Source organism: Eubalaena glacialis, chromosome 1 (assembly GCF_028564815.1).
Source record: "Eubalaena glacialis isolate mEubGla1 chromosome 1, mEubGla1.1.hap2.+ XY, whole genome shotgun sequence".
NCBI classification, from domain to species: domain Eukaryota; kingdom Metazoa; phylum Chordata; class Mammalia; order Artiodactyla; family Balaenidae; genus Eubalaena; species Eubalaena glacialis.
Genome location: NC_083716.1, coordinates 203,060,610 through 203,086,687, shown reverse-complemented (window position 1 = coordinate 203,086,687; position 26,078 = coordinate 203,060,610). Strand labels below are relative to the sequence as shown.

Here is a 26,078-nt window from a genome sequence, read left to right as displayed (position 1 = left end):
ACCATAAAGACTATGATTGAAAAGAGTAACACCCTTGAGATATTTATACTTTAACATAAGACCATCTTTGATCCAAGTGTTACTAAACACATGATTAATTATAGAATTAAAGGAACCAGCCCTCAGTATACTTTTTGGGAGGGGAGGGGGGACAGGAGCAAAGGGACCCTTTTTTAAAAAAATTAATTTATTTTATTTATTTATTTTTGGCTGTGTTGGGTCTTCGTTGCTGCGCGCGGGCTTTCTCTAGTAGCGGCGAGCGGGGTCTACTCTTCGTTGCAGTGCACGGGCTTCTCATTGCGGAGCACGGGCTCTAGGCACGCGGGCTCAGTAGCTGTGGCTCACGGGCTCTAGAGCACAGGTTCAGTAGTTGTGGCTCACGGGCTTAGTTGCTCCGCAGCTTGTGGGATCTTCCCAGACCAGGGATCGAACCCGTGGCCCCTGCATTGGCAGGCGGATTCTCAACCACTGCGCCACCAGGGAAGCCCCAAAGGGGCCCTTTTTGCAGCTCCTGAAATTTCACTGCATGGGGCACAACTTCGTCAGACTAATGCAAGGCCTCTTTTCTTCTGTTTTTTCCCTCTCTGATGGCTCCACTTTGAGGGAATGGGACATGGAGATCAGGAACAGCATGCTACCTCAAACCTATAATGCACCCTGTTAGATCTAACCTAGTTAAATTTCAGAATCCAGGTAGCCCCTTCACACACAGCACTGAAGAGATTCAAGTTCCCGGCCTGCTGGAGTTGTCTGTCTGAAACAGACGTTGGCATATGCAGGGTCACGAAAAGGCCTCTTTTGGGTGTGAATCTGGAAGGTCATCCAGAGCTGAGAGCAAGCTTCTTTAACAAAGGACCGTTTCTACCATCCACTGTTTAGAACTGGAACAGTGCAGTGTGTGTGGACGCAGCTCTGCTGCAGGTTAAGAAGAGAATGTCATCACCTATCACTTTTGATGATTAGAGGCTGACCTCAGCAGACCATAAGAAACCACTCAGCTGCCAATTGAGCTTCAACACCAAGACCAGAAAGAGGAAGTGGGAGCGGCCAGGCACAGAGTGGGTACTTGGTATTCAGTCAGCACAAAAAAATGACACTAAAATTATTTTACAGTTGAGTCTCCTTCAGGTAATAGAACGAAGCACAGACTCTCTCTCTTTCCCTCTTGCCCTCTGCCTCCCCTCTCCCCTTCCTGCCCCACCTGCTCTCCATACAAGACTTTTTCAAAATGCTAGAATCTGGTGTACTGAAGACTGTCCTCCAGTGTTCTAATGGGGCCCTAACACAATTTACGCAGCCTTAAAAGCAAGCAATGTCCTCCTTTCCTCCATGCAATTTGGGTTGCTTTACTAGTAAATTAGAGGAGTTAGAAAAACAGGATGTGCTACAGTCTGCATTCTGATAACTACCGATTTGTTCAACTGATTATTTCTCTTTGAGAGGAGTGCTATTTTTTTTTTAACTGTATTATGTAAGCCTGAAAAGAGTATGCTCACCAAAGAGATTCTGCAAAAGTAAAGTTGCTATGCACATAACCGATCTTCACAAGCAAAAGTTTTTTTTTAATTAACAGACTTTATTTTTTAAAGCAGTTTTAGATTTACAGAAAAATTGTGCAGAAAGTCCACAGAGTTCCCATATACTCCCCTTCCCCCGCTGCAGTTTCTCCTGTTATTAACGTCTTGTATTACCGTGGAACATTTATCAATGTGTGGCATGTGAACCAATATTGATACATGTTTATTAACTAAAATCCATAGTTTATATTATGGTTCACTCTTTGTGTTGTGTAATTCTATAGATTTTGGCAAATGCATAATGTCATGTATCCACCATTACAATATCATACAGAACAGTTTCACTGCCCTAAAAATGCTCTGTACTCCACCTATCCATCCTGGCCCCTTCCCCCTGCCCCCCACTCCAAGAACCACTGGTTCTCAAAATGGGTTCATTCTTAGGAGATTCACAAGGGAGAACAGGAAAGGCTTTACCTAAAATGGTAGTACATGAAACTACATCAATAACAGAAAGAAGGCTGGAGTTATAAGAGATATGTAAGTTATAAGTGAAAACAGAGCAAAATGACAATACATCTGCACCAGAAAGAACAAAATTTAATATTTGTAATTTATTAAAGTCATGGATATGTGTCACAAGTTAAACCTCCAGAGTTCCACTAAATCCATTTAAAACCTGAAAATTATGGGACAAGTATTAGGAGAATGCTTTGAGAAATGACAGCTTAATACCTTGTCTCTGAATGCAGATGACAGCATCCTCTTTTCTCCACTGAAACTCTGACAAGATAGGGAAATGGGTTTCTAGAACACATCTGCTTGGAGTGATCATACACGTGAAGAAGAAAATGGCTTAAAGCTCATTCTAAAGTAAATTCAAAAATTAGGTCTTCACGATTAGCAAAAATTTAAAAGTATAAACAAATCAGATGTGAAATTGTTTATTCCAAGGAAGATACTCTATTGAACTTACAAAGAACTGAACAAGAATATTTCTAGTAGGAACTTTAATTTAGGCACACCTTACCAATTTGAAATATTTCTATTTTCCTAATTTAGCCTTTAGCTTTTTAAAGATAATTAATACCTAAGTAAATTTCATGGGAATCATGAGCTATTCTAATTGACTTGTGTTTCTATATCAGAAAAGCTTCCAAAGAAAGCATATCTTATATCCCCAAATATAAAGGGACCTCAAGTATAAAGCAATCTTCCCCATTTCCCATTGAGATGACTTGGAAAAAAAGTATATTTACATTAATCCAAATACACAAACTTTTAGGGATACAGATTGCATATGATGTTTGTAACAGGATGTGAAAGTTGAACTCATTCAGTCCCAGTTTCTGCTGAAGTCCCTAGAGCAGAGCTGATACATTCCAGAATGAGGTGTGAGACACTGTCCAAGACCTGCAGTTTTGTGGTTTTACCCCTTCTCCTCACTTTTCTTGAGGGCATAAAAGCATAGGTAGACAGTGAAGGAGAATATTGGAGAAAGCTATTGGTGTGCTGTGAGCCTCATCCACCCCACAAGAGGGAGGGGCCAGGGAAGGACTTGCCCCTCACCTCAAGCCTAGGGTGAGGAGCCTCAACAGAATTACTTAGAGTAACCTGTGTTTCCTGGATGTGGTAGAATGGCAACTGATTCACACACCCGAAAATTCTAAAGGGCAAGAGGCTGGTTGAAGCAGCCTGGGGCATTTAAGGAGTGGCTGTGGCTTGAGAAGCAGCTGCACTCCCATGATGGTGGAAGGTCCTGTGCACCCAAGGAACTCCACACATATATGCTGGAAATCTTGTTTACGAACCCAGATCCAGCTTCTACCTTTTACCATCCTGCTCTGTGTCCTGGAGGCTGACCTCTAGAGACTGTATCTACCAAGCTTCCAGCTAGGTTCACCCAATGGGAGGTACCAGCAGAGCAAGGGAGGAGAGAGAAGAGGGGGTGTTTATTCCCCCTGTTCCCTCCCTACTGACTGAAAATTAACAGAGGCTCTTGGGAAGTCCACTCCTCCTGCTGGACAGTCCTCTCCAGCAGATATAGGTCTCTCTGGGCTCTCTGTCCACTTCCTTCCTTTGTCCCCCAAGCCCAGGGGCAATAATGGCTTTACACCACTAACAGGTGTTTCACATCCCTTATTTGCATTCCTTAACCCTGCCTACACTTCTATGAAGAGTCCCTTCACCGAACTCTCCCCAGTTCCTCAATTGGAGTGTGCCATCTGTGTCCTCCCCAGACCCAGGTGACACTGCACACAGGGGCCAGCATGAGATCTCCTTAGATTCTAACCAAGAATTCTGATCCCCAACAACAAAAACACAAACATCCCAATTAAAAAATGGGCAAAGGACTCAAATAGACATTTTTCCAAAGAAGAAATACAAAGTGGCAAATAAGCACATGAAACATTCCTTGCTCAACATTACTAGTCACTAGGAAAATGCAAACCAAAAATCAAAACCACCATGTGATACCACTTCACACCCATTAGGATTTTTTATTGTCAAAAATAAATAAATAAATAACAAGTGTTGGTGGGGAACCCTTGTGCCTTGCTGGTACACAACGTAACATGGTACAGCTGCTTTGGAAGTCAGTGTGACAGTTTCTCAAAAACTTAAATATAAAATTACCATATGACCCAGAAATTCTACTTTTGAACATATTAAAAAAAAAACAAACCTTGAAAGTAAGGACTTGAACAGATATTTGTATACTCATGTACATAGCAGCATTATTCACAAGAGACAAAAGGTGGAAGCACGCTGGTATCCATCAGCAGATGAATGGATAAACAAAATGTGGTATATTCATACAATGGAATATTATTCAGCCTTAAAAGGGAGTAAATTCTGACACACTCTTCAACACAGAAGAACCTCAAGGACATTATGCTAAGTGAAATAAGTCAGTCATGAAAGGACAAATAGTATATGACTCCTCTGATATGAGGTACCTAGAGTAGTCAAATTCATAGAGACAGAAAGTAGAATAGTGGTTGCCGGGGGCCAGGGGAAGGGGAAATGGGGAGTTCGTGTTTAATGGGCACACAGTCAGCTTGGAAAGACTAAAAGTTTCTGCAGATGGATGGTGGTGACAGCGCAACCGCAATGTGAATGTACTTAATGCCACGGAACTGTACACTTTAAAATGGTTAAAATGGTAGATTTTATGTTATATATATTTTACCACAATTTTTTTTAAAGAAGAATGCTGATAAGCAAGTAAGAGGCCTCAACTAAAGGACCTGGAAGTGTACGGCCAGAAGCCTGGGAGCCCAGCAAAGCATTGTGAGGGACCAGCCAGGAGACATGCTGTCACCCACGTAAGAAAATTATAGATGAGCAATTCCCAGTGATGGAGAGATTTCCAGAACCCGCGGAAGATAGTGAGTACTTTCCTGCCCAACCTTTCCTCTCTCTGATTACACACGCCACCGTGCTTCAAGGTTAGCAAGCTGGTTGAAGAGGAGAAGAAACAGAGCACTGAGTGAGAGAGAGAGAAGAGTCCCGACATCTCCCACTGCAGACAGCCAGCCTGCGACAGCCCTGCCCTGGGATGATGGGGAAGCTGTAACTTGGATACAATTTGAAGTTTGGGATAAATACCCTGGACTGGGAACATGAGTCACTAAACAGAGACTGTTTCCTAACCTTTCAGAGGAAGTGGACGTCACTGGAAGAGTCATGAGGCTGTATCTAAACTCCAAACAAGAGCAAGAAGAATAAGTAGGAGCACAGTAAATTTAAACGAATAGCAGGTGACAAAAGTTAATTGGCTTTATGATGACCCTCCATGATAAATACCTGTTCAAACCTAATGGTTATATGAGTAATTGAGTTGTCCATCTTTTAAAACATGCATCCTATAGAATTATATATTAATTTTGGAATATTGCAATTTTCATGCAACAATTTTATCCAGACTCTCCATTTCTACTCAAACTTTAAGTAATCAGCTTTCTAAAAATCACATCTTCACATATGTCTAAATTGTTAGAAAGAACATTTACAAGTCATGACTTTCCAGTCATATTAGGTTAGAGAGCTGTTTTCCTTCTGTCCTGAGGTATACATTTGTGATATCCACAATATAAATACCTACTGTACTGCTTTAAAAGGCATGTTTAAAATTATATGCAGTACCTGCCATTGCAAACTCATACCTCCAGGAATAATAACAGAAATTGTATTAAATTGCTTTGCCTCTTTTTTGACCCATCATGTCAGCACACCTCTGTGAACAAATAAAAATAGCACTGAGTGAGGTCATTTCAGTCTAATGGGTTTTCCCCAAATAGTACTTTGCTGTTCAAAATAAGGTAGTTGAGTGAGTGCCCTGTAACATGAGACACTTTATCAGGATTCCAATATAAGGTGATTCCCACAGGCGGTTACGGAGACTGATAATAAAATAACATTCCAGACTCACACTATCTTCAGCAAAATAAAATTCTCCAACTGTATTCTTTTCCTGGTAGGCAATGCCCTGTGCATTTGCCCTTCATGTGGTACACTGGTCTCTGCACATTGTATGTTATGCCTTGGGGAGTCTCCAAGTGGACTCCAAGTGAGAGTCTAGGGAGTTATTTTTACTTAGGAAGGTTTGGGTTCTCTCCTGAGCAAACGGGCTTCTAAATTGCAACTATTAGCAAAGGCATTTTACAAGTTCCACCAAGAGTTATCCTTTCCCAGACACTTCTAAGTGTACACTTAATCTTGGCACCAAGCTCCCTTGATCAACTATAGAAACCATATCTTTGAAATGCAAATTCTCTAGCTGGGGAGTCAAGGCCCTTCAAAATTCAGCACCCTCCAATGGTCCAGCTCTCTCTTCCACTCTGCCAGGAAGTTTGTCTACTTCAGTCACATTTGTCTCCTTACAGCTCACTGCTGGGGGGCCTTTGTTCTGCCACTAGCTCTCTCTAAAGAAACTTCTACCATTCCTTTGGTGTTTCATATCCTACTCATCCTTCAAGGTCTAATGCAAACCCCTAGTCCTCATTCCTGAGAAGGTCTTTCTCCAGATCAAGTCAGGAGGAGTACTGTCTCTTCCCCTAAACTGCCAAAACATTGACTCACATGGGCTTGTCTTATACAGAATTTCCCAACCTTCCTGTCTTAACTGCCCAACTAGGTCGAAAGCAATCCAAGGGCAAGGACTAGTGATTATACCATTGGATATTCCATGGCTTAGTATTCACACTGCTTAGTATGGTATCTTACACATAGCAAACTGTCATAAATAATTATTGAATGAAGAATAATAAGAACAGCAATCATAACTGTCTGGAAATGTATTCATCTAACATTTTGTTTTATACATTGTAAAGATTCATTCAAAAAATAATGCCAACTAGTCTTTGTTTATTAAAGTTATTTTTTGAAAGTCCCCCAGTTAGTTGCTTCATTCAATAGGATATAATTTATCCCCTTGGGTTTGAACTATATAATCCATCCTAGAAATTACATTTCAGAAAAAATAAGTGATAAACACTCTGCTTCACTCAGCCCATTTGTATACCCAACACCCTTTCCTATCTCTGAGTAGGTCCGACCATCAATTCCTTTAAACCACTGACACACACTCGGCCTCTGCATATTCCTCCTTGTGACAGAGTTTCAGTCAGTCCCAGCCTCCACTTCTCTCTCCAATCTCTCAGGCTGTCTTTCCTTCTTTAACATACAGTATTGCGTAGCAGGAGGCCTTCCACAAAGGAAGAATTTATCACATGCCTGATGATGCTTCCATTATCTACAAAAGAAAAACATACTTCTGCTCCTAAAACTGAAACTCAGTCTCTGTGCTGAAATCCATTCAAAAATACACCCTCCAACCAACTTCTCCAATATAGAAAATAAACTCCATTCGTTCAGTTTACATGACCATGTTTTCAGGAACTGAAACCATGGTCTGATAATGAAATATTTGACATATGGCTCATGTGGCATAAATATAAAATGTATAGCAGACCCTCACTAAAACATTATCAGTTTATTTAAAAACTGTGCATCATTTCTTTACTAATCCCTACGCCCTTGCTGTTCTGTTATTCTTCAGTATTGAAGAATAATATAGACATGGTGCCAGAGCTCGAGAAAGGACTCTGTCTAAGGAAAACAAGTTCTAATCTTGATGCTGCCAAATTACCTTGCTACTTCACATCTCATTCCCTCATTCACAAAGTGAGTATTCTAGTCTAGATCAGGGGTCACAAACTCAAATGCGTAGAGAAGCCAGACAGCTACTAGAGACGATTGGAGCGGGTTTGGCCGGGAGGACAACAGGGAGTGGTAGAGACTGATGGAAAGTGGGGAGCAAATCCTGCTCCAAAGGACACAAGTGTTTAAGTGTTTAAACCTAGCCTTATTGCCATGTCAGAATGTGGGAGCAATATGGCCAGATCTTCTGACTTGTCTAAAGAAGCTGGAAGTCAGGACTTATCTGTGATATTAACTGACAGCTAATTCCCTGCCTTTTTAAAATAAAACTGTGTATATCTGATACTGTGTAAGCTCAGCCAAACACAGCTGCAGGCCAGATGAGACCTATGGCTGAACAGTTTGCAACCTCAGGTTTAAATGATCTTCCTTTCTTATATAAAATTCTCTGTGTGTTCCCCTCTGTATGATTATTCTATAAACTAATGGGATTTTATATTTTACCCATTTCAGCCAGTTTCAAGAAACTTGGCTGAAAGGGAACATCAGACAAAATGACATGGCAGAGAAAACACAGGATATGAAGTCAGAAAACCAATTCAAGTCTCTGTTTCATTCTTTAGAGCTGTATGGCTTTAGGCATGTGGCTTACCTTTTTGGAAACTGAAGTTTTCATCATCAGTAAAAAAGGGATAATTTCAATTGTTCTAACTTGTAGGGTGATGCTGATATTTGAATGAAATTGTGTAAATGGAAGCACTTTGTAAACTCTAAAGCACTAAACAGCTCTCAGGAATGATTATTGTATTGTCTAACTCCCCAAAGATCAATTCAGGAGAAAAAATAGACTTTGAGATTAGCTGAATATCACTTACAGTAAAAAAGGAAAGAGACTTCTCAGAGGCCAACAATTGTTCTGATGTTAAATCTATCAAAATTATTAAATCCACATGCCTCAACTAAGACCCAGTTTAGCCAAAATAAATAAATATTTTTAAAATTATTAAATTAAGCTAAACGTGGTGTCGAACCTTCGGGTAATTTGTAGCACACACAGAGTTTAATCTATTCTGGCCCCTGAAACATACACTCCAATAACCAGGCAAAATCTACTCAGTTCAGGGTCTCTAGATAGATAGACTGGTGGTAATCTTGTAACTCGGGATTTAGAATGATACACAGGACCTGTTTATAATGACAGAATCCACACTGTGATGAGAGCTCTGAACAATTTCCATAGCCATAGGCTGATAAAGGATGCCATACAGTAGAATCTGATATCAATCCCTGCTCTGAAACTGAACCACAAGAGGAGTTTCAGTCCTATCCAAGTCCCCTTCTGTAGGTCCCAGATTTGTTATTCTCATCTGTTCCGGGGACCCCACCACTAATCACAGAGAATGCTTAGACTTTTATGGTTAACCCCAAGAATAGCTAAGTAATCCTGTGGTCCCCTCCCATGGCACCTCACTTAACGTGGGTCCTCCCATTTGTACAAACCATGACACTCCATAATATCAATTAAGCAATCAGGGGTTGGCAAACTATTTCTGTAAAAGGTCAGATAGTAAATATTGCAGGCTTTATGGGCCACAAGCTCTCTGTCGCAACGTGTTGCTGTGGTGGTGGGAAAGCAGCCATAGACTACACCTAAATGACCGAGCACACTGTGCTGCAATGAAACTGTGATTTACCAAAAAGGCGGGAGGCCACAGCTTCCCAACCCCGGCTTTGGACTATTTATTCACTTCATTCTGTGAGCTATAGTCAATATCAGATGATATTGAACTTTTGAAGAATTATTTTTATGAAAAAGGATGCCAAGTAAAACTAACAAAACACTGCAACATGCTCTATACAATGGAGTTTGCTTTCTTCTCAAGGTAACCCTATGCGGTGGTTATTTTGCTCCCCATTTTACAAGTGAGGAAACTGAGACGTAGCAAGCTTAATAAACCAGCTCGGTTACACAGCTAGTGGATGACAGCCAGGATTTCCTCCTAGGTTTCTCTGACCCTACCTTGCCCTTCCACCAAAGCATTCAGCTGCCCATGTGGTATACTCAGGAATTTCTGAATGCCTCCAAAAATTCCTGAGCTAGTCTGAGATATGGATACTCATTAAACTTTCATTAAAGAATGTTCATAATGAAAGTGATTATTAAAAAAATTTAGCTGGAATGAATCATGCAACAGGAAGAGTAAGACTAAATTCCATTCACTATCCTTTTGCTTTCAATTGAACCTATAAAATTTTACTTAAAAACCCTTTTGTAGAAGAAGCCAGTGAACTAATCACAGGCCCATTTCTAATGCAGTAGACTTTTCTAGATAAGATAAACCATTTTTCTGGAATTTTCACTGGGACTTCCTATTCTCTCCCTACAAACAATGTCACCAGAAACATGTTTTGCCTTCTCTTGTGCTTAAATTTGAAATAGAAATCTATTTTGCAAACCTAACAAAGTTGATGTTATGGACCACCCAGGAGACAATCATTAAAAGGAAAGAACTGCATTATTAAAAAATTCAAATATTAAGCAGGAAGAAATCATGAACACGATATTCTTTCTATTGAGGATCTGGTAAATAAACCATATTTAAATGGGTTTTTAAATGTATTTTCTTAATAGTGAAAATGTTGTCAATGGATCTTAGTTCATTTGTAAATTCCAACCTACTGGCTCTGATTTCTAAGGAAGTAATGTACCTTAACTTCCTTGAAAATCAGAGCCAGTCACTGTTGAAGGTTTTGTAACACATTCGAACATTACCACTTTAGTTGCTAAGAAAAATTAGTTTCAAATGTTTTCAAGATAACCAAATTTTTCTAACTACAAATTACCATAATCGGTAAATGTAAAATTAATTAATTTAAGAGTTTCTTTGTCTTCAAATCAGTAATATGCCTTTAACTACTGAAACATAGAAAGTAAAACATGTTGAAACAAACCATTAAAACATGTTTACATTTTCAAGAAATTGGGAAGTACCCATTTTCCACAGATCTGCTTAATCACTACACTAATAAAAACAAGTCTAAAAAGTTCTTCAGCAAAGCAAGATTTGTGCCTTGATAACCAACTAGTTGAAGTTTAACATAAATACAACTAGTAGTTGTGTTCCAGTTATGCTTCCCTTGAAGGGATATGAAAGATGCAAATGATAAAATAAAATCAAAAACCTGGGAAGCATAGTTAAACTTTTTAACTAGAAGATGCTGGGATTTAATGGTATGTCATGATGAAAATATTACACTTTATTCATCCTTCTGTAATCTTTTGTGCATTTTGTAGATCTGTGTATTACTTAGATACCTAGACCTGGAGTGCAAGCTGGCAGATGGCTTTAAATGCAACATACAAAATAGCCAAAATTCTATTTTCAGAGAACAATGGTAATTCTAACCACATCCCTCCAAGCCTCTCACCAGCCTTTGATCCCTTTGAAATAGTGTCTTTTCATCCTCCTTCTATCTTCAGTGTCTAGCACAGGGTCTAGCAATAACGGCAAAAACAACAACTAACCATAATTCTATCCTTTTCTATTTAAAATGATCAAAATCTATAGATAAGATTATAAATGCAAAGTTCTAGGCAAACACACTAGTCTACCAAGAAATGCTACCCAGAATACCATCACTTCAAGGCTGTGACTTTGGAAAGACACTTGGCCTTTCTTCATTTGTAAAATAGGGCAACTGAATCAGAAGATCCCTATTCAGCTTCTTTCCTGCAGTATGGTACTAATTTTTCATCATGCCCCTAGTTTGAGAGGTATTTCTATGAGGATTTCTTTTATTGATTATTATAGATAAACTCACTGTTGAAAGCGGAGGCTCCTTTTAAGAACAGACATATCAGACCTTTAATGAACTTCCTGTCTCCATTTAGCCATCACAGTCTCATCAAAAACTCCATCTGAGAATAGGAAGGGAAATAAAGGTACAATTCCAGCTACTCACCTTCATCGTTGCCCTAAATGATTGACAGAGTAACAGCTATGTGTCAATATGATTTATTTGCAAAATACCTATGCAGAAGAGGGCAAAAATGAATTAAAAAGGGATGACTTATAATTGCTTGTTCTTGAGAACTTTCTCATTAATAATTTAGTCTGAGCAGGTAAACAGGCAAAGCAGGCACACCTCTATGATTTTGCTCTTTTCAATAGTGTTTCCAAACCTAGTCTACTTTAAAATCAGAATCATTTCTTTACATTTGTTTTCATATAATTTCCCTGATAATCTTCATTACACATTAGTGTAATTCCCTAATCCCCATCCAGAGGAGCTAAGTGGGTGTCTTAATGTACATTGAAAGGCCTTTTGCCCTAACCTTACACTGTATGAGAAGAACTACTGCTGGTTTGATTAACTGTAGTTGGATCGAGGTGTAGTGTATTTGAAGGCTAGCGAATGCAACTTCAATGCTTAAGAAAAGTCTTTATTCTTTTAGCATTAAAAGAAAATGTTTAATTTGCTTAAACTAGAACATCCCTCCTCCAGATCCCCTGATGGCTAGCTCCTTCACAGTTCAGCTCAAATATAACCTCAGAGGCCTTCTCTGACCATTCTAACCAAAGTACCAACCCACCAGCCAAGTCACTTGCCACCATATTACCCTGTTTAATTTCCCTCATAGAATTTAATACCACCTATCTTATAGGATTTTATGAGGATTAACATTTTAAATCCATATTAAATACTGAAATAAGGCCTGACACATAATTAAATCTCCATAGTATTAGCTATTATCAGGCATTATTTCTTATTGTCCCCTCACTGTCATTTTCCCTGCTATCTTTCCAGTGTCTAGGACAATGCCCAGTACATAGAAGGTGCTCAATAAATTATTTATTAAATAAATTATTACATTCTTCTCTCACTCATCATTAAGGCACAGCTGAGTGAACTCATATATTCATTCTCTCATTTGAAATGAAATTTTTATGCACAAAGCAGTGTGACAGGAAACAAGGTAAATTAATAAGTGAGTCTGTGTCCTTATGTGGGAAACAAGGCACATCATGATACAATATGGTATGGAAACAAAAGAAAGGTATAAATCAAGTACCTGGTATGTTCAGAAGTCTCCCAGACATCAACTACCATTTACTTGTTGGATTCTCCCCAAAATATATTTCATCTGAGCTCTTGATCCATATATCCCATTGTGTGCTGGACATATCCACTCATATCCTAGAGGCACCTCAAAACCGAACTCACACTTCCCATCTGATCTGCTTTTTCCTTTTATTTCTATCTCCATGGATGTTCACATACCTCTTGTATCACTCAAGGCAGAAATCTGGGGGTTATTCTATTCTCTTCCACTTTGTGCATTTCACCACATGCACTTAATCAGGCACTAAGTCTTAGTATTTCTTTCTAGTGCATTGAGATCTCTCCAATTTGATCCCTTCCATTCCCTCTGTATTGTCATTTTCTTGTACATTTCTCTGCACAGCCTCTTACAGCCCATACGGAAGGACTTACATATCATTGTATCCCAGCATTTTTCACCATCTGGACTTCAATATGTGAATGAATGAATGAATGGTATAGCAAAACAGAAAAGAAGCCACTTCTGGGGATGTCAGGAAAGGTCTCACAGACAAGGCAATATTTGAGCTGGTTTTAAATGATCAATGGGAATTGGCCAGGGTAAGAAATAAGGAGGATATTTCAGGCCTCAGAAGATCATGGGCTTTTCTTGGAGTAGTGAAACTCTCAGCATGGCCGGGACAGGAGAGACAGCTGAGTATGTGGCTAGAGATGAACCTGGGAAGGCAACTGGGAATCTAAAGGGAACTTGAGGTACCACAGGTGAATTTAACTTCTAGAAGGAACAGAGAATCAAAAAATGTGTATAAGCAGAGGAGTGGCATCACCACTTTGTTTTCAGTGGAGACAAGTCTGCTGGAGACAGATAGCAGTGGGAAGAAACTGGTGGCAGAGAGAGGTGGTGAGGGTCCGAAATGAGGCACCAGCAGTGGGAATGGAGAGAAGGAGATAGATATCACAGTTATTTTAAAGGTAGAGGTTGTTTGTGTCTCTTCAGTTTTAATATAGTGTTTTAGTTAAGAAATAGCAAAAAAGATTTAAACAAGTATCACCAAGTTAACATTGAGGTACCATTTTATCTGACATCACCCAACTCGATTGATTCTACCTTTAGAGGCAAGAATATACAATGGAGAAAAGACAGGTTCTTCAGTAAGTGGTGCTGGGAAAACTAGACAGCTACGTGTAAAAGAATGAAATTAGAACACTTCCTAACACCATACACAAAAATAAACTCAAAATGGATTAAAGACCTAAATGTAAGGCCAGACACTACCAAACTCTTAGAGGAAAACATAGGCAGAACACTCTATGACAGAAATCACAGCAAGATCCTTTTTGACCCACCTCCAAGAGAAATGGAAATGAAAACAAAAATAAACAGATGGGACCTAATGAAACTTAAAAGCTTTTGCACAGCAAAGGAAACCATAAACAAGACAAAAAGACAACCCTCAGAATGGGAGTAAATATTTGCAAACGAAGCAACTGACAAAGGATTAATCTCCAAAATATACAAGCAGCTCATGCAGCTCAATATCAAAAAAACAAACAACCCAATCCAAAAATGGGCAGAAGACCTAAATAGACATTTCTCCAAAGAAGATATACAGATTGCCAACAAACACATGAAAGAATGCTCAACATCACTAATCATTAGAGAAATGCAAATCAAAACTACAATGAGGTATCATCTCACACCGGTCAGAATGGCCATCATCAAAAAATCTAGAAACAATAAATGCTTGAGAGGGTGTGGAGAAAAGGGAACCCTCTTGCACTGTTGGTGGGAATGTAAATTGATACAGCCACTATGGAGAACAGTATGGAGGTTCCTTTAAAAACTAAATATAGAACTACCATATGAGCCAGCAATATGACTACTGGGCATATACCCTGAGAAAACCGTAATTCAAAAAGAGACATGTACTACAATGTTCATTGCAGCACTATTTACAATTGCCAGGACATGGAAGCAACCTAAGCGTCCATCGACAGATGAATGGATAAAGAAATGTGGCACATATATACAATGGAATATTAAAAGGAAATGAAATTGAGTTATTTGCATTGAGGTGGATGGACCTAGAGTCTGTCATACAGAGTGAAGTAAGTCAGAAAGAGAAAAACAAATACTTATGCTAACACATATATGTGGAATCTAAAAAAAAATAGTTCTGATGAACCTAGGGGCAGGACAGGAATAAAGACGCAGACGTAGAGAATGGACTTGAGGACACCTAGAGGGGGAAGGGTAAGCTGGGACAAAGTGAGAGAGTAGCATTGACATATATACGCTACCAAATGCAAAACAGATAGCTAGTGGGAAGCAGCTGCGTAGTACAGGGAGATCAGCTCGGTGTTTTGTGACCACCTAGAGTGGTGGGATCGGTAGGGAGGCGCAAGAGGGAGGGGATATGGGGATATATGTATACATATAGCTGATTCACTTTGTTATACAGCAGAAACTAACACAACATTGTAAAGCAATTATACTCCAATAAAGATGTTAAAAAAAATAAAGGTAGAATCGATCAAGTTGGGGGATGTCAGATAAAATGGTACCTCAATATTAACTTGGTGATACTTGTTTAAATCTTTTTTGCTATTTCTTAACTAAAACACTATATTAAAACTGAAGAGACACAAACAACCTCCTATCGATAGAACTAAATACCCAGGAGAACAATTTTCACTACAGCATTTGGGATTTTTCCAGGCAAAATTATGCGCAGTCCCAAAGGGCCTCAAAGCCGGATGTCCTCTAAGCACATAACAGATACTTTTAGCTTAAGAAGGATCAGAGGCCAGAAACAAAGTCTAAACAGCAACTAAAATGACCAAACACCAAGCACTTGAAAAATTGTTCAAATGATATTAGTGGGAAATATTGAAAACCGGGGCTAAAGAGCAATCGATAGTGGAGGTATATAAAAATAATCATACAAAATTAAAAATGACATAAGAAAATTGACTTCAAAATTCAGAAAAACTACCATTTCCCCCTGGGAATGAGAGAGATCAGAAAAGCTTTTACAGTAAGTGACACTGGAGTTACACTCAAAAGTGTGTAGTAATTTCATTTGCGGAGCTGAAGGGAAGTCCTCTTCAGTAAAAGGGAACAATGACGGAAGTGGGAAAATCTGGGTAGCATTGAAGGAATGGCCAGGGATTTCCAGTTTGATTGGCTCATTGGATACATGAACAGGAATAATGGAAATTAAGATTGAAAATGTAGGATGGGGCCAGGTCATGACGGACCTTGAATGCCACAGGAAGGAGTCTGAACTTGAAGGACTCACTGTAGGTGGGCTGAACAAAATGTGGCATGCTCAACACCATGCTTCAGGAAGAGTCACTTGTCAGGGCAGGTAAAATGGAGTGAATGGGTAGGACAATAGGGGAGGGGCAATAGGAACAGATATGGGAGAAAATTTTGAGGCAAAAAAAAAAAAAAAGAAAGTAGGTGGTGCTTAACAAGATTGGGACTGGAAAAGACTCAGATTAGTCCCAGTAGGGAAATCAACTGTGAGCTAATTAGCAATGAGATTGCAATGGAGCCAGAGAAGGTCTAACTGAGGGGTTGATACTTGTGGTAAGATCAATCAGACCAGTTTTTCTGCTGAGGCTTATCTCTGTATGGCCCCTGGAACTGCAGCAGTTGTCCTGCAATCAGGAAGACAATTAGTCATACTGAAGTTGACCTAACAGGAGCAATAGGGTGGAGGAAGGATGAAAAGATCCCAGGTCTTTGATGATGCTATTGAGTCACTGATTTAACTAACCATGGGATTTGGGACTACATGTTAAAATGTTATAATAAATTTTCCTTATTGTAAAAAAAATAGGGTTTTTGACTTTTTTGTTTTTTTTAAAACTCAGTAATGTGAAAGAAGGAGTAGAGAAATCAAAGGGTGGAGTCTACTCAGAATCGGAGATTTGCAAAGCAAATAAAACAGGACATGGGGACCAGAGCCTGAAGGCCAAAAGTTTAAATGGCAGGCCAAAAGGTCCTTATGGATAGGGAAGGCAGGTAAGGCCAATGTGGCATGTCAAGGCAATAGATGGAGGAAGGAGCTGTTTCAGTGAAGAATAAAGCCAAGATTCAATAGGAGAAAAGATTGAGAAGAGGTGGAACCATAACCAACATGGCCTGAGAAGATCATTTCACACCAGGAGTGTGTCTGTGCCTACAAGGAGCAAGAGTGTCATAGAAATAAACTTGCTTAAGGTTCAGAAACTGAAGCTCTCTGAGGACAGGGATTGGAATAGCAGATAAGAGTTCAGGTTCCTCAAGATGACAGAGGAAAGAGAGGAAGTCAGCAAAAGCAGACTCTTAATGGGGTCAGATGCAAGCACAAGGTGTGAGTTGAATATAAGATGGAAGAAGTGTGGTATACAAGGATAGAGTGGTGCTCAAAACACAAGTTCTTGAGAGACGGTGAACAAACAATAGTCTGGTCGTGACAGTGGGAAGCAGGAAATTTGCTGACCCCTACTCCTCACTCTGAGTGTCAGAGAAAGTAGAAGAAGTGACCACTAGTGACGAATTTGGCTCAGGAACTTATAACTTAGAATAAAGCCAAGACTGAGTTTTGGCAAGACTGTAGGGAAATGTTGAAGGGAAAGGTTAAGAATGTGAGGTTTGAGGAGGGAGGGGCAAGATGGCGGAAGAGTAAGACACGGAGATCACCTTCCTCCCCACAGATACATGAGAAATACATCTACACGTGGAACTGCTCCTACAGAACACCCACTGAACGCTGGCAGAAGACGTCAGACCTCCCAAAAGGCAAGAAAATCCCCACGTACTTGGGTAGGGCAAAAGAAAAAAGAAATAACAGAGACAAAAGAATAGGGACGGGACCTGCACGAGAGGGAGGGAGCTGTGAAGGAGGAAAGGTTTCCACACGCTAGGAAGCCCCTTCGTGGGCAGAGACTGCGGGTAGCAGAGGGGGGAAGCTTCAGAGCCACGGAGGAGAGCGCAGCCACAGTGGTGCGGAGAGATTCCCGCACAGAGGAGTGGTGCCGACCAGCACTCACCAGCCCGAGAGGCTTGTCTGCTCAGCCGCCGGGGCGGGCGGGGGCTGGGAGCTGGGGCTCGGGCTTCGGTGCTAGCCGGGAGGGAGTCCAGGAAAAAGACTGCGGCTGCCGAAGAGGCAAGAGACTTTTTCTTGCCTCTTTGTTTCACGGCGTGCAAGGAGAGGGGATTCAGAGCGACACTTAAACGAACTCCAGAGACGGGCGCGAGCCGCGGCTATCAGCGTGGACCCCAGAGACGGGCATGAGACGCTAAGGCTGCTGCTGCCGCCACCAAAAAGCCTGTGGGCGAGCACAGGTCATTCTCCACACCGCCCCTCCCGGGAGCCTGTGCAGCCTGCCACGGCCAGGCTCCCGTAATCCGGGGACAACTTCCCCAGGAGAGCGCACGGCGCGCCTCAGGCTGCTGCAACGTCACGCCGGCTTCTGCCGCCGCAGGCTCGCCCCGCCTCCTCCGTACCGCCCCCTCCCCCCGCCCTGACTGAGCCAGAGCCCCTGAATCAGCTGCTCCTTTAACCCCGTTCTGTCTGGGTGGGCAACAGACGCCCTCAGGCGACCTACATGCAGAGGCGGGTCCAAATCCAAAGCTGAACCCCGGGAGCTGTACGAACAAAGAAGAGAAAGGGAAATCTCTCCCAGCAGCCTCAGAAGCAGCGGATTAAAGCTCCACAAACAACTTGATGTGCCTGCATCTGTTGAATACCTGAATAGACAACGAATCATCCCAAATTTAGGAGGTGGACTTTGGGAGCAGGATATATTAACTTTTCCCCTTTTCCTTTTTTTGTGAGTGTATATGTGTATGCTTCTGGGTGAGATTTTGTCTGTATAGCTTTGCTCTCACCGTTAGTCCTAGGGTTAGGTCCGTCCGTTTTTTTTTTACTTAAAAAATTTTTCTTTCCCTAATAAATGTTTTCTTAATAATTTTTTCCTTATTTTCTATTTTTAAAAAAAATTTTTAAAAAATTTTTAATAAGTTTTTTCACAGTTCTTATTTTAAAAAATTAAAAAAATTTTTTTCTTAATAAATTTTTTCTTAATAATTTTTTTCTTATTTTTAGTATAAAAAATTAATAAATCTATTTTTAAAAATTAAAAAAAATTTTTTCTTAATAAATTTATTCTTAATAATCTTTTTTTCTTATTTTTTATTATAATTGCTTTATTTTATTTTATTTTATCCTCTTTCTTTCCATTTTTTCTCCCTTTTATTCTGAGCCGTGTGGATGAAAGGCTCTTGGTGCTCCAGCCAGGCATCAGGGCTGTGCCTCTGAGGTGGGAGAGCCAACTTCAGGACACTGGTCCACAAGAGACCTCCCAGCTCCACGTAATACCAAACGGCGAAAATCTCTCAGAGATCTCCATCTCAACATCAAGACCCAGCTTCACTCAACGACCAGCAAGCGACAGTGCTGGACACCCTATGCCAAACAACTAGCAAGACAGGAACACAGCCCCATCCATTAACAGAGAGGCTGCCTAAAATCATAATAAGGCCACAGACACCCCAAAACACACCACCAGACGTGGACGAGCCCACCAGAAAGACAACATCCAGCCTCATCCACCAGAACACAGGCACTAGTTCGCTCCACCAGGAAACCTACACAACCCACTGAACCAACCTTAGCCACTGGGGACAGATACCAAAAACAACGGGAACTACGAACCTGCAGCCTGTGAAAAGGAGACCCCAAACACAGTAAGATAAGCAAAATGAGAAGACAGAAAAACACACAGCAGGTGAAGGAGCAGGGTCAAAACACACCAGACCTAACAAATGAAGAGGAAATAGGTAGTCTACCTGAAAAAGAATTCAGAATAATGATAGTAAGGATGATCCAAAATCTTGGAAATAGAATAGACAAAATGCAAGAAACATTTAACAAGGACGTAGAAGAACTAAAGAGGAACCAAGCAAAGATGAAAAGCACAATAAATGAAATTAAAAATACTCTAGATGGGATCAATAGCAGAATAACTGAGGCAGAAGAACGGATAAGTGACCTGGAAGATAAAATGGTGGAAATAACTACTGCAGACCAGAATAAAGAAAAAAGAATGAAAAGAACTGAGGACAGTCTCAGAGACCTCTGGGACAACATTAAACGCACCAACATTCGAATTATAGGGGTCCCAGAAGAAGAAGAGAAAAAGAAAGGGACTGAGAAAATATTTGAAGAGATTATAGTTGAAAACTTCCCTAATATGGGAAAGGAAATAGTTAATCAAGTCCTGGAAGCACAGAGAGTCCCATACAGGATAAATCCAAGGAGAAACACACCAAGACACATATTAATCAAACTATTAAATATTAAATATAAAGAAAACATATTAAAAGCAGCAAGGGAAAAACAACAGATAACACACAAGGGCATCCCCATAAGGTTAACAGCTGATCTTTCAGCAGAAACTCTGCAAGCCAGAAGGGAGTGGCAGGATGTACTTAAAGTGATGAAGGAGAAAAACCTACAACCAAGATTACTCTACCCAGCAAGGATCTCATTCAGATTTGATGGAGAAATTAAAACCTTTACAGACAAGCAAAAGCTGAGAGAGTTCAGCACCACCAAACCAGCTTTACAACAAATGCTAAAGGAACTTCTCTAGGCAAGAAACACAAGAGAAGGAAAACACCTACAATAACAAACCCAAAACATTTAAGAAAATGGGAATACGAACATACATATCGATAATTACCTTAAATGTAAATGGATTAAATGCTCCCACCAAAAGACACAGACTGGCTGAATGGATACAAAAACAAGACCCATATATATGCTGTCTACAAGAGACCCACTTCAGACCTAGAGACACATACAGACTGAAAGTGAGGGGATGGAAAAAGATATTCCATGCAAATGGAAATCAAAAGAAAGCTGGAGTAGCAATTCTCATATCAGACAAAATAGACTTTAAAATAAAGACTATTACAAGAGACAAAGAAGGACACTATATAATGATCAAGGGATCGATCCAAGAGGAAGGTATAACAATTGTAAATATTTATGCACCCAACATAGGAGCACCTCAATACATAAGGCAAATACTAACAGCCATAAAAGGGGAAATCGACAGTAACACAATCATAGTAGGGGACTTTAACACCCCACTTTCACCAATGGACAGATCATCCAAAATGAAAATAAATAAGGAAACACAAGCTTTAAATGATACATTAAACAAGATGGACTTAATTGATATTTATAGGACATTCCACCCAAGAACAACAGAATACACATTTTTCTCAAGTGCTCATGGAACATTCTCCAGGATAGATCATATCTTGGGTCACAAATCAAGCCTTGGTAAATTTTAAAAAATTGAAATCGTATCAAGTATCTTTTCCGACCACAACGCTATGAGACTAGATATCAATTACAGGAAAAGATCTGTAAAAAATACAAACACGTGGAGGCTACACAATACACTACTTAATAACGAAGTGATCACTGAAGAAATCAAAGGGGAAATCAAAAAATACCTAGAAACAAATGACAATGGAGACACGATGATCCAAAACCTATGGGATGCAGCAAAAGCAGTTCTAAGAGGGAAGTTTATAGCAATACAAGCCTACATCAAGAAACAGGAAACATCTCGAATAAACAACCTAACCTTGCACCTAAAGCAATTAGAGAAAGAAGAACAAAAAAACCCCAAAGCTAGCAGAAGGAAAGAAATCATAAAGATCAGATCAGAAATAAATGAAAAAGAAATGAAGGAAACAATAGCAAAAATCAATGAAACTAAAAGCTGGTTCTTTGAGAAGATAAACAAAATTGATAAACCATTAGCCAGACTCATCAAGAGAAAAAAGGAGAAGACTCAAATTAATAGAATTAGAAATGAAAAAGGAGAAGTAACCACTGACACTGCAGAAATACAAACGATTATGAGAGATTACTACAAGCAACTCTATGCCAATAAAATGGACAACCTGGAAGAAATGGACAGATTCTTAGAAATGCACAACCTGCCGAGACTGAACCAGGAAGAAATAGAAAATATGAACAGACCAATCACAAGCACTGAAATTGAAACTGTGATTAAAAATCTTCCAACACACAAAAGCCCAGGACCAGATGGCTTCACAGGCGAATTCTATCAAACATTTAGAGAAGAGCTAATACCTATCCTTCTCAAACTCTTCCAAAATATTGCAGAGGGAGGAACACTCCCCAACTCATTCTACGAGGCCACCATCACCCTGATACCAAAACCAGACAAAGATGTCACAAAGAAAGAAAACTACAGGCCAATATCACTGATGAACATAGATGCAAAAATCCTCAACAAAATACTAGCAAACAGAATCCAACAGCACATTAAAAGGATTATACACCATGATCAAGTGGGGTTTATTCCAGGAATGCAAGGATTCTTCAATATACGCAAATCAATCAACGTGATACATCATATTAACAAATTGAAGGAGAAAAACCATATGATCATCTCAATAGATGCAGAGAAAGCTTTCGACAAAATTCAACACCCATTTATGATAAAAGCCCTGCAGAAAGTAGGCATAGAGGGAACTTTCCTCAACATAATAAAGGCCGTATATGACAAACCCACAGCCAACATTGTCCTCAATGGTGAAAAACTGAAACCATTTCCACTAAGATCAGGAACAAGACAAGGTTGCCCACTGTCGCCACTATTATTCAACATAGTTTTGGAAGTGTTAGCCACAGCAATCAGAGAAGAAAAAGAAATAAAAGGAATCCAAATCGGAAAAGAAGAAGTAAAGCTGTCACTGTTTGCAGATGACATGATACTATACATAGAGAATCCAAAAGATGCTACCAGAAAACTACTAGAGCTAATCAATGAATTTGGTAAAGTAGCAGGATACAAAATTAATGCACAGAAATTTCTTGCATTCCTGTATACTAATGATGAAAAATCTGAAAGTGAAATTAAGAAAACACTCCCGTTTACCATTGCGACAAAAAGAATAAAATATCTAGGAATAAACCTACCTAAGGAGACAAAAGACCTGTATGCAGAAAATTATAGGACACTGATGAAAGAAATTAAAGATGATACAAATAGATGGAGAGATATACCATGTTCTTGGATTGGAAGAATCAACATTGTGAAAATGACTCTGCTACCCAAAGCAATCTACAGATTCAATGCAATCCCTATCAAACTACCACTGGCATTTTTCACAGAACTAGAACAAAAAATTTCACAATTTGTATGGAAACACAAAAGACCCCGAATAGCCAAAGCAATCTTGAGAACGAAAAATGGAGCTGGAGGCATCAGGCTCCCTGACTTCAGACTATATTACAAAGCTACAGTAATCAAGACAGTTCGGTACTGGCACAAAAACAGAAATATAGATCAATGGAACAGGATAGAAAGCCCAGAGATAAGCCCACACACATATGGTCACCTTATCTTTGATAAAGGAGGCAAGCATATACAGTGGAGAAAAGACAGCCTCTTCAATAAGTGGTGCTGGGAAAATTGGACAGGTACATGTAAAAGTATGAAATTAGAACACTCCCTGACACCATACACAAAAATAAACTCAAAATGGATTAAAGACCTAAGTGTAAGGCCAGACACTATCAAACTCTTAGAGGAAAACATAGGCAGAACACTCTATGACAGAAATCACAGCAAGATCCTTTTTGACCCACCTCCTAGAGAAATGGAAATAAAAACACAAATAAACAAATGGGACGTAATGAAACTTAAAAGCTTTTGCACAGCAAAGGAAACCATAAACAAGACCAAAAGACAACCCTCAGAATGGGAGAAAATATTTGCAAATGAAGCAACTGACAAAGGATTAATCTCCAAGATTTACAAGCAGCTCATGCAGCTCAATATCAAAAAAAAAACAACCCAATCCAAAAATGGGCAGAAGACCTAAATAGACATTTCTCCAAAGAAGATATACAGATTGCCAACAGACACATGAAAGAATGCTCAACATCATTAATCATTAGAGAAATGCAAATCAAAACTACAATGAGGTATCATCTCACACCGGTCAGAATGGCCATCATCAAAAAATCTAGAAACAATAAATGCTGGAGAGGGTGTGGAGAAAAGGGAACACTCTTGCACTGTTGGTGGGAATGTAAATTGATACAGCCACTATGGAGAACAGTATGGAGGTTCCTTAAAAAACTAAAAATAGAACTACCATATGACCCAGCAATCCCACTACTGGGCATATACCCTGAGAAAACCATAATTCAGAAAGAGTCATGTACCAAAATATTCATTGCAGCTCTGTTTACAATAGCCAGGACATGGAAGCAACCTAGGTGTCCATCATCAGATGAATGGATAAAGAAGATGTGGCACATATATACAATGCAATATTACTCAGCCATAAAAAGAAATGAAATGGAGGTGTTTGTAATGAGGTGGATGGAGTTAGCGTCTGTCATACAGAGTGAAGTAAGTCAGAAAGAGAAAAAGAAATACAGTATGCTAACACATATATATGGAATCTAAGGGAAAAAAAAAAAGGTCATGAAGAACCTAGTGGCAAGATGGGAATAAAGACACAGACCTACTAGAGAATGGACTTGAGGATATGGGGAGGGGGAGGGGTGAGATGTGACAGGGTGAGAGAGTGTCATGGACATATATACACTACCAAATGTAAAATAGATAGCTAGTGGGAAGCAGCCGCATAGCACAGGGAGATCAGCTCGGTGCTTTGTGACCACCTAGAGGGGTGGGATAGGGAGGGTGGGAGGGAGGGAGATGCAAGAGGGAAGAGATATGGGAACATATGTATATGTATAACTGATTCACTTTGTTATAAAGCAGAAGCTAACACACCATTGTAAAGCAATTATACTTCAATAAAGATGTTAAAAAAAAAAAAAAAAGAATGTGAGGTTTGTTCAACTAGTAGAATACTAGAGTGTAGCAGAAGGGCAAGGGAGGGGAAGGCAGGTATGGCATGGGGGCTGGGGCTGCAATCTATGGGCAGAAAGCGGAAGCATCAGAGGTGGGCATGTGTACCCCGGGAGAGCATTTTTAAAGAGAGAAATGTGGTGGCCTCTAATTGGGTGTTTGGCTAGCATAAGGGTTGATAGGGGAAAACAGAACAGGGAGAATAAACTAAGGGGAATTTTGGTAGTTTAACAGCCTTGCAAAATAAAAATCATAAATAAATTTGGAACGAGGCAGACCTAGGTCTGAGTCCTGACTCTGCTATTTACTAGCCTCAAGCTTCTGTTTCCTCACCGTTAAAATGGAAATTAAATTGCGGACTTTGCAGAGGTTTGAATAAAATTTCAAGATAACGTACGTAACATTTAGTGGTCACTTGCTCGGGTGAAGCGTTCCTCTATGACTACAGCCAGCTTCCAGGCTGCTAGGCCTGCCAGTACAAACATCTTCTGAAGGGACATCTCAGGGTGAGGGAGGCATAAGCATCTCCCCCAACAGCATTCCTCCCAAAGTACACAGTACCATTGGAGGTAAAAGTTATTGGTTTAGCAATGGAAATGAATGAAAATTCTGAATTAAACTCTCAATAATTCAGCAGCCGAGCCTAAAAAGACCTGAAGAGGAACTTCACGCACATAGTTGCAGAGGCACACTTTGTGCAAAAAAATTTATCTTTTGTTTATTCAGTGAGTCAGCCTATTATCGGCACTTGTAAATTAACTCTCATTATCAGACAAAAGTGGTTACTCTAATTGCCTGATAATCAACTCCTACAAAAAGCCTAAGTAATGAGTAATAATGACCGTATCATTTCATAAAGGAGATTTTTTTTTTTTTGAAAGTAGGACAGACTCAAGATTGTGTCTGGTTTACAGACACAATGGGACTGGTTTACAATTTTATTTAGCTTTTCACAATTCATACGAGGTCCAGGCCAATGATTTCCAAATTTAAACCTCCTGTTCAGACCTTGCCATTGAGGTCCAAGAGACCTGTCTGACATCTCGCCTTCAATAGCTAATAGGCAGCTCCAGCTTAGCATGGGGAAAGCAGAACTCTTGCTATGCTTCCCAACCAGTCCCTTCCCAGACCTCCCCCTCCTCAGTAAATGGCACCACCATCTACCTAGTTATTCAAGCCCAAAACACAGGAATCATCCTTGATTCATACTTTTTCTTATTGTCCTACAAGCATCCATTAACTAGCCCTATGGGTTGTCCCCTAAAATATGTCCCAAAGCCACTACACTTCTCTCTTTCTCAATTGCTACTAATCTTGCCTGAGTCACCATCACATCTCACCTGGATTACTGGATTACTAACTCACTAACCACTATCCCTACTCTTCCACTGTCCA

At 39.9% G+C, this 26,078-nt stretch overlaps 1 protein-coding gene across 4 annotated transcripts in view; it reads right to left on the bottom strand.

Annotated features, from left to right (window-relative positions):
- PLCL1 (phospholipase C like 1 (inactive)) overlaps positions 1-26,078 on the bottom strand; it is a 367,136-nt gene that overhangs the window by 155,275 nt on the left and 185,783 nt on the right. The window contains exon 1 of one of the 4 annotated variants that reach the window (XM_061186099.1): positions 11,505-11,546. The exons of the other annotated variants lie outside the window; for them this stretch is intronic. The gene's annotated coding sequence lies outside the window, so the exon portion shown is untranslated. Of the gene's footprint in view, positions 1-11,504; positions 11,547-26,078 lie in introns of those variants that run through there. 4 annotated transcript variants of the gene reach the window in all.